At 44.9% G+C, this 11,027-nt stretch overlaps 1 protein-coding gene across 1 annotated transcript in view; it reads left to right on the plus strand.

The window, feature by feature from the left end:
• Positions 1-2,547: 2,547 nt before the first annotated feature.
• The window catches only part of LOC139250673 (BTB/POZ domain-containing protein KCTD21-like), a 22,134-nt gene continuing 13,654 nt past the window's right edge, over positions 2,548-11,027 (plus strand). The window contains exon 1 of the mRNA XM_070873047.1: positions 2,548-2,636. The gene's annotated coding sequence lies outside the window, so the exon portion shown is untranslated. The remainder of the gene's footprint in view (positions 2,637-11,027) is intronic.

The raw sequence follows: 11,027 nt of genomic DNA on the forward strand, positions 1-11,027 counted from the left end.
GCACTATTCCCTTTTCTATTGAATTTTCAAATATATATATACTAATGCCTCCACTATCTGTTCCCTAGCTTCTTTGAGTATGCAGGATTTCAATTCATCTGGACCCGGGGTTTTATCCTTTCTAAGTTTGGCTAGTTTTGGTCTTGGACCAAGTTAACCACAAAGACCTTCTCCCCATCAAGAGGATAGCTATTAGCCAGTCATTAGACAACTGATAACAACAATGTTCATTTATATAGCACCTTAAACATAGAAAAACATCTCACAGACGTAACCAGACATAAACAGATGCCAAGCCAAACAAGGAGATATTAGGAGTGGTGGCCAAAAGCTTGGCCTAGGAGAACATTTTAAACAGAGTGTTAAAGAATGTAAGATGCATATATACATAGAGTTAAGATTTGGTTTAATCTCATGTGATTATGATTTTTTCTTTCTTATAAATGGTTTGTGAATTTGTACTGTAGCTAGAAATTTCCAGAATGCTTTAGAGTTTAATATGTCAGGGTACAATTTAGCTGACTGTGCTGCTTAGCTTCTGCTGAGGTGCAGGATGTGGGGTGCAGGATGTGTGATTCGGGCCTGTTGACTTCTTTTTGTCACTACATTGCGAAACAAGATAGCCAAGATAAGGTGGTGGGACAATGAGCTCAGGATGATTAGTGACATGCTTAATGTTGAACAGATTGGCCATCTGGAAGTTTCTGGAATGATCTCATTTCTGGGGGTCTTGTTCACAATAGCTTTTATCAGGACATAATGAATCATCTAGGACAGTGTGCATGACAAGAGACCTATAAAGATCTTGAGCTTTCCATAACAATGTATAGAGAGCCAGGATCAATGCAGGTTACGTCTCTACCCAGAGAGGAAATGTGTTTGGAGTGTTGTAGGGTTGGAGAAGATTCCAGAGATAGTGAGTAGCAAGGCCATGGAGTGATTTGAACATGAGGTTGAGAATTTGAAAATTGGTGGACTGGCAGTCAATGTAGGCCCCTGACCATGGGTGATGAGTGAATGGGACTTGGTGCAGTTTAAATATGGACAGTAGAGTTTTGGATGGTCTAAAGATGATCGAGGGTGCAAGATGGGAGGCAGGCCTGGAGAGCATTGGAATAGTCATTTGTCGAGGTAACAAAGGCATGGATGAGGATTTCAGCAGCAGATAAGCTGAGGCAGTGGCAGAGATGGGCAATGTTACTTAGGTGGAAGTAGGCAGTCTTTGTGATGGAGAGGATCATCATCATCATCATAGGCAGTCCCTCGGAATCGAGGAAGACTTGCTTCCACTCTTAGCATGAGTTCTTAGGTGGCTGTACAGTCCAATACGAGAACCACAGTCTCTGTCACAGGTCGGACAGATAGTCGTTGAGGGAAAGGGTGGGCAGGGAGCCTGGTTTGTCTCAGGGTCAAATACGATGCTGAGGTTGTGAACAGTCTGGTTCAGCTCAGAGTGGCCAGGGAGCGTAATGAAATTGGTGGCTAGGGAATGGAGTTCATGGCAGAGGCCTAAGATGATGGCTTTGATCTTCCCAATGTTTAAATGGAGGAAATTATGGCTCATCCAGGACTCGATATTGGACAAGCAGTGGAGCAGTCAATAGAGCTGGTGTTGAGATAGAGTTTGTTGTCAGCGTACACGTGGAACCAGACGCTATATCTTCAGATTATGCAAATGTTGCGGAGGCAAGAAGCTATTGCTGCAAACTCTCTGGCAATGACTGCATAGGTAAGAATGGACTCAGACAAGGTTCCTACAGCTGGATAATGGAGGAGGGGCGTTGAAGAAGGATCAGGATACTGCCCCTTGTTTACAATCACAGAGGATGTAATTTGTGACTTTGATTAGGGTCATCAGTGCTATAGCAGGGGTGGAAACCTGATTGGAGAGATTCAAGCATGGAGTTTCGGTAAAGATTCAGCACCATTTTCTCAATTTTACTCACAATGGTCCTGTGATTTTACTATATTATTTCCCGTGACAAATCAAAAATTTTAATTATCAAGTATAAGTAATTGAAAAATATTGGACATAGCATATGTAGGATCGTAATTTTAAAAATCGTATTTACAATTACAGTACACTCTGTAAAAATACTCTGAGGTTGCTACTTTAAAATATAGAACCACCACAACCATTGCAGTAATTTATTAAGTATCAACGGTGCACAGCAAAATCGTGCGGAAATAATTTTCAGTGTATCACACACGAGCCAGTAAAGTCCGGTTATCGAGGGGAACTAATAACATTATATTGGATATAAATGTTATACTGTCTGTCACCATGAGAGCCTAATCTATGATCATGACTTCTTTTTTCGTGCTATTTTGGAGTTGGGGGTTTGACGGGCCGTGCTGCACTATTCTGTCCCATCCTATGCTGCAAGCCTTTGCAATTTTCATTTACCCTGCACAAAAAACCGAAGAACTACACCAACGAGAATCTAGTCACAGCAACCTGCTCTGGAATAAGAACAGTACGCGTGCGTACTGCTGTGCATTGTGGGAATTGTAGTTAATTTTTGGGGCGATGGTGCAGCAACGTCACATAAACGGACATTAAAACTAAAAGGTCCAGAAGCCGCTGCGCTACCACCTCCCACCACGGGTTTGTCACGAAGTTGGGTTGATACAAGGTGAGTGCAGCGCACTGTGCACAATGCAGCGTTTGCCTGAATTGCAGATGCGTCTCATCGTCAGAGCGAGTAGCGATCTTTCCGGGGGATGAAGTTGGGCGAGCAGTAATTCAGGATATGGATGCATTAAAAAATGCTATTTCCCGTTGCGGCGCCACAATTTTCTGGACCCAGACCGTTTGTTTAGGATAGATTTTTATAATAATTCCGCTGTCAGCCCTCCTATGCTTTCAGGACTAAAGTAACAAACGCCCAAACGTTTCTGCAGTGGCGGATTCGTAGTGCGCCATGGGGGTTATGGCTGTTTGGTTTTGTAACAGTATGTACTGTGTTAAAGTTGTTCCGAAATGTATTTATTTACCTGGTTAATAATTTAGCTGTTGGGAAGCAGAAACGGCTTTAACCACAGAATAAACTTTGGGAATTCATATTTATGTTTGGCCAGTTTTTTATGGCAAGCATTGGTCGAAGAATTTGATAGGCATCTGAAGTTCACAGGAAATAGGTTAGTTACACTTATCAATCAGAACTTCTTTGTGAGAAAAAATAGAAAAGTGAAGTAGAGAATCGCCCAGTGTTCTCATTCCAAATGTGCTTTACACATATGGTAACAGTTGTTGCTACAAGTACATGTGACTGAATTTTGTTTTCTTGCAACAGATATTCACACATCTCTAGGCCACATGTTGATTGTTCAATATTGGCAACAATGCTGTTTTTATCTCCTCAGCAGACGCAATGGTACACACTGGTAATTTGTAGTATATCAGATAAGACTGGTTGAAAGAGGATTTGTGCCACGTAACTTAAGTCTGATCATTGCAATTCCACCAGATGGCTGATTTCAGCCCGAAGAGAAAGAAGCTTTAGTACAGGGATTGTATTTTATGAAGTCAATTTAGAAATCTTTTTAAAAAAAACTGAACAAAGAAACATTTAACTCTAATCTCATGTGGGATGTGATTGCTTTGAGCTGTTAGATTTTATCTTTAATTAACTTATTTAACCTGATTTAAATACTTCTATAATGTGTTCTAAAGAAATAAGACTTAATTTTTCAAGTCTTCTATTTCCTTATATCAGGTAATGAATTTGTGCTGTACTCTCTCTTGAAAGCCTCAAGATCCTTCCTATAATGTGGAACCCAGTACTGTATGCCACTCTAACTGAGGTCTTATTAAGGATTTATATAAGCCGATTGTTGCCTCTGATGTTTTATATTCTATACCTGTTGAGATAAAACCTAGAATATGGGAGGGGGTGGTTCTGGATCTAGTTTCAGGAATGAAGCTGGGCAGGTGGAAGGGGTATCAGTGGGAGAACATTTAGGTGCTAGTGACCATAATTCAGTTAGATTTAAGGTAGTTATTGATAAGGATAGACCAGGAATAAAAATTCTAAATTGTGGAAATGCCAATTTTGCTAAGCTGAGAGGTGATTTAGCCATAGTGGACTGGAAACTGCTACTTGAAGGTAAATCAGTGGGAAGCATTCAAGGAGGAGATCTGGAGGGGTCAGACCAAATATGTACTCTTAAAGAAAAAGGGGGGGGAAAGTAACAAATCTAGAGCCCTCTTGATGTCGAGGGACGTACAGGGTAGGATAAAGAAAAAAGGGAGACTTATGACAGATACCGAGGGCTACATAATGCAGAATCTCTAGAGGAGTATAGAAAGTGCAGTGGTGAAATTAAAAAAAGGTATTAGGAAAGCAAAGAGAGCATGAACAATTCTTGGCCAGAAAGATCAAGGAAAACCAAAAGATGTTTTATAAATATATTGAGGGTAAGAGAATAACTTAAGAAAGGGTAGGACTTATTAGAGACCATGAGGGTCGTCATAGGTAGTCACTCGTATAGACTTGCTTCCATGCCAAAAAGAGATGAGTTCACAGTTGTTTCAATGAAGGACTTAATATTCCAGGTCCAGAACTACATGTTGAAGGGTGGAAGATGCCTGTTTGTGGATTTTTTAATGTGTGGTGTCTGTTGCACACCAGCCACCACACCGGCTTGACAGAGCTAGGCCTTGGTTCGGTGGCAAGATGATTGGAGACCAGTTCTACTGCACGGACCTAGTGTGCACACATCGTAGTGTGAGCTGGCCCGTGCTGCCCCTGGGTCCTCGCCTCTTCTGGGCCCTGAACTCTCTGCTCCTTCACCCCAACCTTGCCGCTCCTGCTGTACCTGTCCACAATCCAATCACCGACCTGGGTTATGGTGACGTCCAATCCAGTCTCCATCTTCACAGCCGTCTCCCTGCTGAACCGGCTTGCCCTGTACCTTGAAGGGAATGCCGGGTCGGGTTCCACGGTGCTCCTTTTGAACTCTCCGACCTGCTGATGGTCCTTGCAGGTTGGGGCCGCTGCACCGAATGCCAGGTCACCATCCTGTACTTGATGGCCTCCCTGCAGTAAGATGGCTGCCACACATGCTCCCTGCAGTGGGACAATGAGGAGCGCTGTGAAGTTGGAGCACGAGGGTAATGTGTGTGGAGGCGGGAGACGTGGGTATGGTTCTTAATGAATAGTGTGTCTGTTTTCACAAGAGGGGCGATACAGACACTGCTATCGAGGAGGAGGAGTGTGAAATATTAGATGAAATAAACATAGTGAGAGAGGAGGTATTAAGGGATTTAGCAGCTTTGAAAATAGGTAAGTCCCCAGGCCTGGATGAAATGTATCCCACGCTGTTAAGTGAAGCAAAAGAGGTAATAGCAGAGGCTCTGACCATCATTTTCCAATCCTCTCTGGCTTCAGGTGTGGTACTGGAGACTGCTAATATGGTACCATTGTTTAAGAAGGGAGAAAGGGGTGGACTGAGTAATTACAGGCTAGTTAGTCTATTCTCGTTGGTGGGAAAATTATTGGAAAAAATTCTAAGACCGGATAAATATTCATTTAGAAAGACATGGATTAATCAAGGACGGTCAGCATAGATATGTTAAGGGAAGGTCGTGTCTGACGAACTTGATTGAATTTTTTGAGGAGGTAACAAGGAGGGTCGATGAGGGTAGTGTGTTTGATGTAGTGTATATGGATTTTAGCAAGGCTTTTGATAAGGTCCCACATGGCCGATTGGTCACGAAAGTAAAAGCCCATGGGATCCAGGGCAAAGTGGCAAGTTAGATCCAAAATTGGCTTAGAGGCAGGAAACAAATGGTAATGGTTGATGGGTGTTTTTGTGACGAGAAGGCTATTTCCAGTAGGGTTCCACAGGGCTCAGTACTAGTTCCTTTGCTTTTTGTGGTGTGTATATATATCAATGATTTAGACTTGAATGTAGGGGGGTATGATTAAGACATTTGCAGATGATGCTAAAATTGGCTGTGGTTGCGAATGAAGAAGAAAGCTGTAGACTGCAGGAAGATGTCAATGAACTAGTCAGGTGGGCAGAACAATGGCAAATGGAATTCCATCTGGAGAAGTGTGAGGTAATACATTTGGAGAGGGCTAACAAGGAAAGGGAATACACATTAAATGGTAGGACACTGAGAAGTGTTAAGGCAAAAAGGGATCTTGGCGTGCATGTCCACTCCACAGATCCCTGAAGGTAGCAGGCCAGGTAGATAAGGTTGTTAAGAAGGTAGACAGAATGCTTGCCTTTATTAACCGAGGCATAGAATACAAGAGCAGGGGTGGTTATGCTTGAACTGTATTAAACAATAGTTAGGCCACAGCTAGAGTACTGCGTGCAGTTCTAGTCACCACATTGCAGGAAGGATGTGATTGCACTGGAGAGGGTACAGAGGAGATTGACAAGGATGTTGTTGGGAGTGGAGAATCTTGGCTATGAGGACAGATTGGATAGGCTAGGTTTGTTTTCATTGGAACAGAGGAGGGTGAGGGGAGACCTCATTGAGGTGTATAAAATTGAGGGGCCTAGATATAGTGGATAGGAAGGACCTATTTCCCTTGGCAGATGGGTCAACAACCAAGGAACATAAATTTAAAGTAATTGGTAGAATGTTTAGAGGGGATTTGAGGGGAAATTTCTTCACCCAGAGGGTTGTGAGGGTCTAGAACTCACTGCCTGAAAGGGTGGTAGAGGCAGAAACCCTCACCACATTTTAAAAATACTTGGATGTGCACTTGAAGTGCTGTAATGTGCAGGGCTACGGACCGAGAGCTGGAAAATGGGATTAGGCCGGATAGTTTCTTGGCCGGCAAGGACACGATGGGCTGAAATGGCCTCCTTCCATGCTGTAAATTTCTTTGATTCTATGAATACCATTAGCTTTCATTACAGCCGTATCAACCTGCAGTGGTGTTTTTAACGTTGTGAACCCAAATTGCTCTACTCTTCCACAACTCTCAGCCTACTTCCATTCACAATATTATTGCTGCCATTTTTTTCCAAAATCCATCATTTCACAATTATTGACATTGAATTTTGTCTGCCACTTTTAAATCGACTTCCCCCTGCCCTCCCCCCACCCCCCACCCCCCCCATCTTATTAATATCCCTTGAAGAACATAAGAAATAGGAGCAGGAATAAGCCATTTGGCCCCTCGAGCCTGCTCTGCCATTCAATATCATGGCTGATCTGATCTTGGCCTCAACTCCATTTCCCTGTGTGCTCCCCATAACCCTTGACTCACTTGTCGTTCAAAAATCTGTATATCTCCACCTTAAATATATTCAAAGACTCCGCCTCTGGGGCAGAGAATTCCACAGATTTACAGCTGAGAAGAAATTCCTCCTCATCTGTTTTAAATGGGCGACCCCTTATTCTGAAACTATGCCCCCTAGTTCTAGATTTCCCCCAAGAGGGGAAACATCCTTTCTGTACCTACCCTGTCAAGCCCCCTCAGAATCTTATGTTTCATTAAGATCCAATGAGTATAGGCTCAACCTTTCTTCATATGACAACCCCTTTATTTCAGGAATCAACCTAGTGAACCTTCTCTGAACTGCCTCCAATGCAAGTATATCCCTCCTTAAATAAGGAGACCAAAAATGTGCAGCATCTTTTGGTATACTAAAGAATTAACTACACCTACTTTGGCTTCATCTACAAATGTTGACACCACTGCATTTACTGAACTCATTGATGTACACTGAATAGAAGTGGCCTCAAAACTGAACCCTGTGGGACACATGCCCACTTCTAACCACTCTAGGAAAAAACTGCCCATAACCTCTACTCTTTGTCTTCTCCTTTCTAACCAATTTTAAGCCTAGTTTATTATCTCCTCATAAATGCATACCCATTAATCTTCTCTCGTAATTTCTTGTGTACCTTGTCCAAGGCTTTCCTGTACAATACTCTTGTTGCATCCCCCCCCCCCGCCCCCCAGCCAACCATCTATCTCAAATTCTTTGAGCTTTGCCAAACAAAATGGTCCCTTTTGAAATCTGTGCTGGCTACTTGTAATTATCTAGAAAGGTGGTAATTTCATCCTTAAATACATTTTCTCTACTACAGATGTTAAACTAACTGGCCTGTAGTTACTCAGATTAGCTCTGTTTCCCATTTTAAAAATGGGTACTACATTGGCTGTTCTCCAGCACACACTCACATTTGATAGAACCCAGATATTCTAGAGCCTCTGCCATTTCCTGCTTCATCTCTCTCAGGATCTTAGCATGTATTCTGTTGGGCATGGCACTTTGTTTATCTTTAGCTTATGTTTCCTCATACTGCCTCTTGGTTTTCTTTATCTCACTTAACCTCTTTTATATTTTCATATTATCCCTTAGCTGTTTTAATTTGTTCTATTCCTCTTAGGTCCTCTTCAGTTTTAATATTTTTCTAATCTATTTATTCATGACATCCTACAGTACTTTCTGCCAATTTCTGTTTCCACCTCACCTCAGTTAACTCACTGCTCATCTTTAAAGTCCGCTGTAATCCAATTTAGTCTATGTACTGACTTTCCGCTTTATAATTGGATCATCAACCGTAACATGCTATGGTCATTACTTCCAAGGTGCTTACCCGCATCTGCCTGATCTAGTTTATTACTCAACTCTAGCAACATTATCACTCTTGCAGGCCTATAACATACAGCTTGAGGAAGGAGTCCTGTACACCTGTTTGGAATTCCATTCCCTTTTTCCATTTACACATTCTGGTAGCGATCTCACCACATGCGGTGGGATCAATGTGGCCGGGGTTACCAGCAGTGGAAAGCCTGCTCGCACTCCGGAATTTTCCTATGATTGGGCTTGTTAAGTTTGCACTGTGGGCTTCCCAGCCAATTAAGAGAAAGCTGGTCTGATTATGTCAATTGATGCATCATCAGCCGGTTTTCTTAAGGGGACCATGCCCGCAATGGTTTTGACAGTTCTTCTGTCAGTGTCCTGCAGCATTGAGGAGCTGCAAACCCCTGAGAAGCACTGCAGGGTGCACTGCTGCATCCAGGCTCTCCCATGACTCCCTCCAGATGCTTATCACTGGTAACATTGGAAGAAGAATGGAGGAGCTATAGTGGCAGGGGATTCGCTAGTCAGGGGAGTAGACGGGCATTTCTGCAGCTGCAGACGTGACTCCAGGATGGTATGTTGTCTCCCTGGTGCCAGGGTCAAGGATGTCACCGAGGCGCTGCCCGGGCATTCTGGAGGGAGAGGGTGAACAGCCAGAAGTCATGGTCCATATCGGGACCAATAACATGAGGTCCTGTAGGTTGAGTTTAGGGAGCTAGGAGAGAAATTAAAAAGCAGGATCTCAAAGGTAGTAATCTCTGGATTACTCCCGGTGCCACGAGCTAGTGAGTACAGAAACAGGAGGCTAGAGCAGATGCATGCGTGGCTGGAGAGATGGTGCAGGAGGGGAGGGCTTAAGTTGCTTGAGGCATTGGGACCGCCGGACGGGTTGCACCTCAACAGAGCCAGGACCAATATCCTCACGGCGGGGTTTGCTAGTGCTGTTGGGGAGGGTTTAAACTAGCTTGGCAGGGGAATGGGAACCTGAAAATAGATTCAGTAGGGAGGGCAGTAAAGCTGGATATTAGAAAGCAAAAATAAAGAAAGTGAGTTTGAAGGAGAGGAAATGAGTAGGACAAAAAGGGTTTAAAAAAAAAAAATTTCAAGGCTCTTCGTCTAAATACACGTAGCGTTCGTAGCAAAATAGATGAGTTGACAGCACAAATAAATACAAATTAGTATGATTTGACAGCCATTACAGAGACGTGGTTGCAAGATGACCAGGACTGGGAATTAAATATTCAGGAGTATTTGACAATCTGGAAGGACAGACAGAAAGGGAAAGGAGGTGGGGTAGCTTTGTTGATAAAGGATGGAATCACTGTAATAATGAGAAATGATACTGGCTCAAATGATCAGGATGTTGAAACAGTTTGGGTGAGATAAGGAATAATAAGGCGAAAAAGGTCACTGGTGAGCATAGCAACTCTCTTGGTCGGAGTATAAACCAGGAAATAGTGGGGGCTTGTAAAAAGGGAACAGCAATAATCATGGGTGGTTTTAACCACCACATTGATTAGACAAATCAAATTGGTCAGGGAGCACTGAGGAAAAGTTCATAGGGCACAAGTTTCGACTGCGTCTAAAACGGCGCAGCCCGGACCTGGACGCCCGTTTTTCACGCCACAAAGTGCGCCTTAAAAAAAACTTACCTATTCTCCGGCTCCCTGCAGGCCCTCTGGAGCTGGGAACGGTGCAGCACGAGCTGAAGGGGGCGGAGCCAGGTCCCTGCGCTGAAACAGTGCCGGGACCTCTGCACATGCGCGCTACAGTGGACACGCATGTGCAGTAGCTCCAGGCGCCCAAAACTGTGTCGGAGGGGCCCGAAGCACGCAGCCCCGAGTTCTGGTCGAATGCGACTAGAGACCCTGGGACGCCACCTACCTGTAATCCAGCCCAAAGTCTTGGGCCCGGCCGTTCAGCCTCCTTTCTCTCTCTCCCTCCCTTCCCTCCCTCCCTTCCCTCCCTCCCTTCCCTCCCTTCCCTCCCTCCCTTCCCTCCCTCCCTTCCCTCCCTCCCTTCCCTCCTCCTCCTCCTCCTCCTCCTCCTCTTCCTCCCAACCCCTCCTCCTCCTCTTCCTCCCAACCCCTCCTCCTCCTCCCTCCTCCCAACCCCTCCTCCTCCTCCCAACCCCTCCTCCCAAACCCCTCCCCCTCCCCCTCCTCCTCCTCCCAACCCCTCCCCCTCCCCGCCTCCTCCCGCCCATCCCCCCTCCTCCTCCTCCCTCCTCCTCCCAACCCTCCTCCTCCTCCTCCTCCTCCTCCCACCCCCCTCTCTCCTCCTCCTCCCAACCCCTCCTCCTCCTCCTCCTCCCAACCCCTCCTCCTCCTCCTCCCCAACCCCTCCTCCTCCTCCTCCCCAACCCCTCCTCCTCCTCCTCCCTCCTCCCAACCCCCCCTCCTCCTCCTCCTCCTCCTCCTCCCAACTCCTCCTCCTCCTCCTCCTCCTCCTCCTCCCAACTCCTC

The sequence above is a fragment of the Pristiophorus japonicus genome, unplaced genomic scaffold (assembly GCF_044704955.1).
Source record: "Pristiophorus japonicus isolate sPriJap1 unplaced genomic scaffold, sPriJap1.hap1 HAP1_SCAFFOLD_409, whole genome shotgun sequence".
Taxonomy (NCBI): Eukaryota; Metazoa; Chordata; class Chondrichthyes; family Pristiophoridae; genus Pristiophorus; species Pristiophorus japonicus.